At 47.8% G+C, this 6,000-nt stretch overlaps 1 pseudogene; it reads right to left on the reverse strand.

The window, feature by feature from the left end:
- The window catches only part of LOC147083937 (uncharacterized), a 455,464-nt pseudogene extending 449,990 nt beyond the window's left edge, over window positions 1-5,474 (reverse strand).
- Window positions 5,475-6,000: the final 526 nt, after the last annotated feature.

Here is a 6,000-nt window from a genome sequence, read left to right on the forward strand (position 1 = left end):
GATAGAGAACTGGCTGGCGGATAGAAAACAGAGAGTTGGAATAAACGGCTCGTTTTCGGAGTGGCAGGCAGTGACCAGCGGGGTGCCGCAAGGATCTGTCCTGGGACCCCAGCTGTTCACAATATATATAAATGATCTGGATCAGGGAATTGGATGCAATATTTCCAAATTCGCTGACGACACTAAACTAGGAGGAGGGGTGAGCTCTGATGAGGATGTCAGGAGGCTACAGTGCGATTTGGACAGGTTGGGGGAATGGGCGGATACGTGGCAGATGCACTATAATGTGGATAAATGCGAGGTTATCCACTTTGGGGGTAAAAACAGAAGGGTAGATTATTATCTAAATGGCAATAGATTGGGAGATGGGGAAGTGCAGAGGGACCTGGGTGTTCTTGTGCACCAGTCACTGAAGGAGAGCATGCAGGTGCAACAGGCGATTAAGAAGGCAAATGGTATGTTGGCCTTCATATCAAGGGGGTTCGAGTATAGGAATAGGGATACCTTACTACAGCTGTACAAGGTGCTGGTGAGACCGCATCTGGAGTATTGTGTACAGTTTTGGTCGCCCCATCTGCGGAAGGATGTTCTTGCCATGGAAAGAGTGCAACGGCGATTCACCAGGCTGATACCTGGAATGGCGGGAATGACCTACGAAGAGAGATTAAATAGTTTGGGCTTGTACTCACTGGAGTTTAGAAGATTGAGAGGGGATCTCATCGAAACATATAAAATTATGGCAGGCCTGGACAGGCTGAATTCAGAGAGAATGTTTCCAATGGCCGGGGAGCACAGAACCAGGGGCCACAGTCTAAAAATAGCGGGCAAATCATTTAAAACAGAGATGAGGAAGAATTTCTTCACTCAAAGAGTGGTGAGCCTGTGGAATTCCCTGCCACAGAGGGCTGTGAAGGCTAATTCAATAAATATTTTCAAGAGAGAATTGGATATATTTCTGAAGGCTAAGGGGATTAAGGGTTACGGAGAAAAGGCGGGGACCGGGTACTGAACTGGTAAGATCAGCTATGATCTCAGACGAAGATCAGCCATGATCTCATTGAATGGCGGAGCAGGCTCGAAGGGCCGAATGGCCTACTCCTGTTCCTATCTCTATGTTTCTATGACTCTCCCCAGTGTGAGCTCGCTGGTGTCTCAGCAGGTGGGAGCTGTACAGAGCTCTGGTTAGAACCCATCTGGAGTATTGCGTTCAGATCTGGGCACCGCACCTCAGGAAGATGGTTGTGGCGCAGATTCACCAGAATAATATCGGTGTAAAAGGGTTACATTTCTTCAAAAAACTCAAGCTGGTTTGTTGGTCGAGGCCATCCTTTCCAGAAGCGGTGTGAGTCTCTCTAATTGCCCCTTCTCTTCTGCAGTGATCAGAAACAGCATCTCTTAGGATTCCCTTCAAGCATCTTCCCTGTGGTGGAGGTCACACTGATGGGCCTGTAGTTCCCCGGCTCTGATGGGAACTCCATGAGCTGCCTTCCAATCTCAGGGAACAATCCCTGACTCTGTTGAGCTGTTGATGATACGGGCAAGGACAGCGGTGGCAAAATACGGCCCATGGGCCAGTTCTAGCCAGCCAATAGATTCAATCCAGCCCGCCAAGGCCTGGCTTCAAGGCCGAACATACGCCGCACCCGACCCCAGCCTGACCCCAGCCCACGTAATGCCAGGAGGCGGGTCATTGTCTCCGAGGCAGCAGGGGAGTCACAACCACAAACAGAGGCAGGAAAATGGAATCTGCCATTTGCTGCATCAATGTGTCTGGCTCTGTTCCATGGAGGAGCCGCCAGATTTCCAGTTTCACCCACCCCTGCCCTCCAATCTGCAAGCTCCCTGACAGCCCTGGTTTAGCGGTTGGAGCTGGATATTGCACAGATGAGGCCCGGCCAGCAAAATGGCTGGGTCCTCTCACCAAGGACATTGGACAGGCAGCACCATTGCACCGCTCACCCGATGTCCACCCAGAGTGAAAATCAGCCCCAAGAAGTCTAAGCTCAGCAATCTCAGCAACATCAAACACATCCAAGATCCCCGATCAGCTGCAAGAGAAGGATCGACATTCCATTCTTGACCATGTGCCAGTTGCAATTGAGCCTTTCTTTGAAAATGAGCCTGACTGAATGATCTGATCTGTGGTGTTTAATGGACTTGGGAAGCCAATCCTTGTTGGAAATATGAAACTGAACCCCGTATTTATTGAAAATATCAAATCTACCTTATTCAGCTGAATGATGCATCTCAATGGCAAGAGCATTGCGATAATAAAGGTTTGCAAATCAGAGCTGAATTTGATATTTCCAAAAAAATCAACCTCAATGTTTCACAAATCCGAGATGTTCCAAGAGTTTTCAATGCGGAGGACCAGACTGGATAATGGTAAATATTTGGACATCTCCAAGCACACTGCCTGACACTGGATTGTCCTTCACATTACAAGCTGTCTTATCCTCTTCAGCAATGCACATCTTCAAATGAGAGAAAAGGTCGTCGCGTGTCTGGGTTTCTTCCTGCACAATGGACCTCCAGTTTGTTCCCATTTGTTCACTGCAGTGAAGAGATCACTGCTTTGCTGTCAGATCACAGGCCAAATGTCAGAATTAAAGCAATTGTGGTGATAAGAGTAGCTGGAACATTATTAAGGATCAGAACCAAACTATTGTCAGGAGAAATTTGCTTGGGTTGTGTTTGGAAATAGCAGGGAGTGATTTTAATCTCATGCACCCGACGGGAAACTAATGCGATCAGATCGGCCGCTTGTTTTTCACCCCGCCCGATTTCACTTTCAACTGAAATCATTGGAGAGCAAAATCAGGGAAGGTGTAAAACAGGCAGGAAATTCAATCCCGTCAGGTGGGGGAGGTTCAAATTACCCCCAGTATATCTGAACTAGAAGGACAACTACTAAAAATGGCCAAAAGGACCATAAAATAACTATGGAAACAGCCTGAGCAGTTCCGCAGCAACACAAATCCCCAAATGGGAAACTTTCTGCTTTCTAACCTCGTACACTATTTATCTACAAAGTACATCTCTACTTATCATCAACAGCAAGCTGCAATATCACTTATTGGAATATGATTGTTTGACTAAGTAAGAGTTTAGCCAAAGAACTACCTGCAGTTATTTTACAAATATAGTATTTTCTTACTTTAAGCAAACCCTTTGAATTTTCTTTTGCCTTTTATTTTTTGTTGTGTGTTTTTTTCTCTTTAGGTCCCTGCACACAACCAAAGCATTCTCAGCTGAGGGAACAGGTGGGCAGCTTGCTTTGACCCTGCCATTCTACTGTGACCCGTGGGGTCTCATCCTCCAAATGGACTTCCTTGTGGGGACACGCTCACTTTCTGTTGACCCCCTCTTTCTTCCCGACAGTCCAGTGGAGATTAAGGATTTGCAGTGTGAGGGAGAATGGGCATAAACCCACATCCCACCATTCTTTGGTGCCATTTGTTGAGCTGGCATGCTGTGCCCATCTCCGTTAATGACTTCTGATTTCTTCAGTTTTTTGAAGCAGAAACAGTGTCCACAAAGAGCTACTTGTACTTCAAAAGACTCGAGCCACTCGGCCAAACAGCCACGTGGACTTTCAGTCCAACATATACTCCATCGATCGATCGAGCACTCATTTCATTCATTTAGTAACGGCAGATTTTACTATCTTACACCACATTCTGTGTATTTAAGATAGTATCTGACGACTATCTGAATTTATGTTGATAAATTATTGGGAGGGTAGAAGTGGTGCGATGCTCAACATTAAGAGTCGGACTGTTTCCGATTCACCAATTGAACACTTTGCACTCACCAACGTGCACGGTCCCTTTAAATATGCTGCGCGGTTTCTCTCCCAGCAGCAGGAGCTGGTGAGCGGCCTGCACAGAGCCTTGCCATTGCTGCGCCACCGTGCAGCCGCGCACCTTAGGGACAACATTGGTGTGCGGCCCTCAACAGCTCACCACAACTTGTTCAGTGGCCCTCCAGCCCAAATCATTGCCCACCCCTGCCCAAAACCATCTTTAACGGGATTCTGCCTCCTGACGGAGCTGGGAAAGATTTTGCCATTTTTACCACAATTGAGCACCATCTTCTTTTCCAAAGATCTCTGAGCTTCTCTATTGGCTGCTTTTGTCTCCCTCAACTGTGGGTGATATTTCTCTCTATTCTCCTGTAAACTGAATTCATCTTGATCTGAACTGGGTTCAATGTAAGACAGTTCAGGGAGTCAGGATTCATTCACCCCTAGACCTACGCTGGCTGGCAAAACCCCAGTCATTTCCTTAGTAAGGATTCCTCTGGTTCCTCGCCATATATTTGTTAGGATACCGAAACCCAGCTTTCTTACCGTCCACTCCTGGAGGCCCCACTCCCTGAGCCTACAACCTTCAGCAGGGTCAGTGGTGGAGTTCCACAGCAGGAGTGAACCCAACTGTCAGAATGAACATGGTTCAGTCCTGGATGTGATTAACAGCAGCAATAACAGCAGAATCCAACCCCTGCAGTCACTTGTGAACTTGCTGATGTGTCAGCAGGTTGTATGACCGAGTGAATCCCTTCCCAAACTCGGAACAGGTGATAGCCTCTCCCCAGTGTGAGTGCGCTGGTGTCTCAGCAGGATGGAGCTCTGAGTGAATCCCTTCCCACACACTGAGCAGGTGAATGGCCTCTCCCCAGAGTGAACTCGTTGGTATGCCAGCAGGCTGCAGTTCTGAGTGAGTCCCTTACCACACACTGAGCAGGTGAACAGCCTCTCCCCGGTGTGAACTCGCTGGTGTGTCAGTAGGTGGGATGAATTTATGAATCCCTTCCCACACACTGAGCAGGTGAATGGCCTCTCCCCAGTGTGAACTCACTGGTGTGTCAGAAAGGTGGTTCAATTCGTGAATCCTTTTCTACAGTCAGAACAGGTGAATGGCCTCTCCCCAGAATGAATTCGCTGGTGTGTCAGCAGATCCCTTTTGCTTTTAAAGCTTTTCTCACAGTCAGAACATTTAAAAGGTCTCATGTTTGTGTGAACAAGTTGGTGTCTCAGTAGCTGGGATGACTGAGTGAGTCCCTTCCCACACACGGAGCAGCTGAACGGCCTCTCCCCAGTGTGAATTCGCTGGTGTGTCAGCAGGTCACTTGACTGAGTGAATCCATTCCCACACTCAGAGCAGGTGAATGGTTTCTTCCCGGTGTGACTGCGCCGATGGGTTTCCAGCTGATATGGGTCAACAAATCCTTTCCCACAGTCCCTACATTTCCACAGTTTCTCCTCGGTGTGACTGCGCTTGTGTTTCGCCAGGCCAGAGGATCGACTGAATCCTCGTCCACACACAGAACACATGTACGGTTTCTCCCCGCTGTGAATGGTGCTTTTTGCTTTCATGTTATGTCTGATGATATTCAGGTCCTGCTGAATTGAGTGACTGTCAGATCTTGATGTTTGAGTTAAATATCCTGTCTACAAATCCTCCCCTTCTAATACCCTGTAAAATAAATATAAAACAAGAAAAAGGGAGCGTGAGAGAGAACACACAAAAACAGGTTGTGAAATTGAGCTCAATAAATCTGGGAATTTGTTGGGCCAGTACCAGAAAAAAAGTAACGATGAAAGCTGCCGCATTGTCATTAAAATCCCAACTGGTTCACTAATGTCCCGCAAGGATATGGGGATCGGGCGGGAAAGTCAAGTTGAGGTCGAAGATCAGCCATGATCTTATTGAATGGTGGAGCAGGCTCGAGGGCTGTATGGTCTACTCCTGCTCCTAATTCTTGTGTTCTTATGGAAGGGAACCAGCCACCCTACCTATCCCACGACTTCTACCGCCTAGAAGGAAAAGAGCAGCAGGTGCATGGGAAGACCATCATCTGCAAGTCACACACCATCCTGACTTGGACATATATCATCATTCCTTCATTGTCACTGGGTCACAATCCTGGAACTCCGTCCCGAACAACCTTCACCACACGGACTGCAGCGGTTCAAGAAGGCGGCTCACCACCACCTGC

Source organism: Somniosus microcephalus, unplaced genomic scaffold (genome assembly GCF_052327205.1).
Source record: "Somniosus microcephalus isolate GS21.2 unplaced genomic scaffold, FLI_Smic_1.0 scaffold13, whole genome shotgun sequence".
NCBI classification, from domain to species: domain Eukaryota; kingdom Metazoa; phylum Chordata; class Chondrichthyes; order Squaliformes; family Somniosidae; genus Somniosus; species Somniosus microcephalus.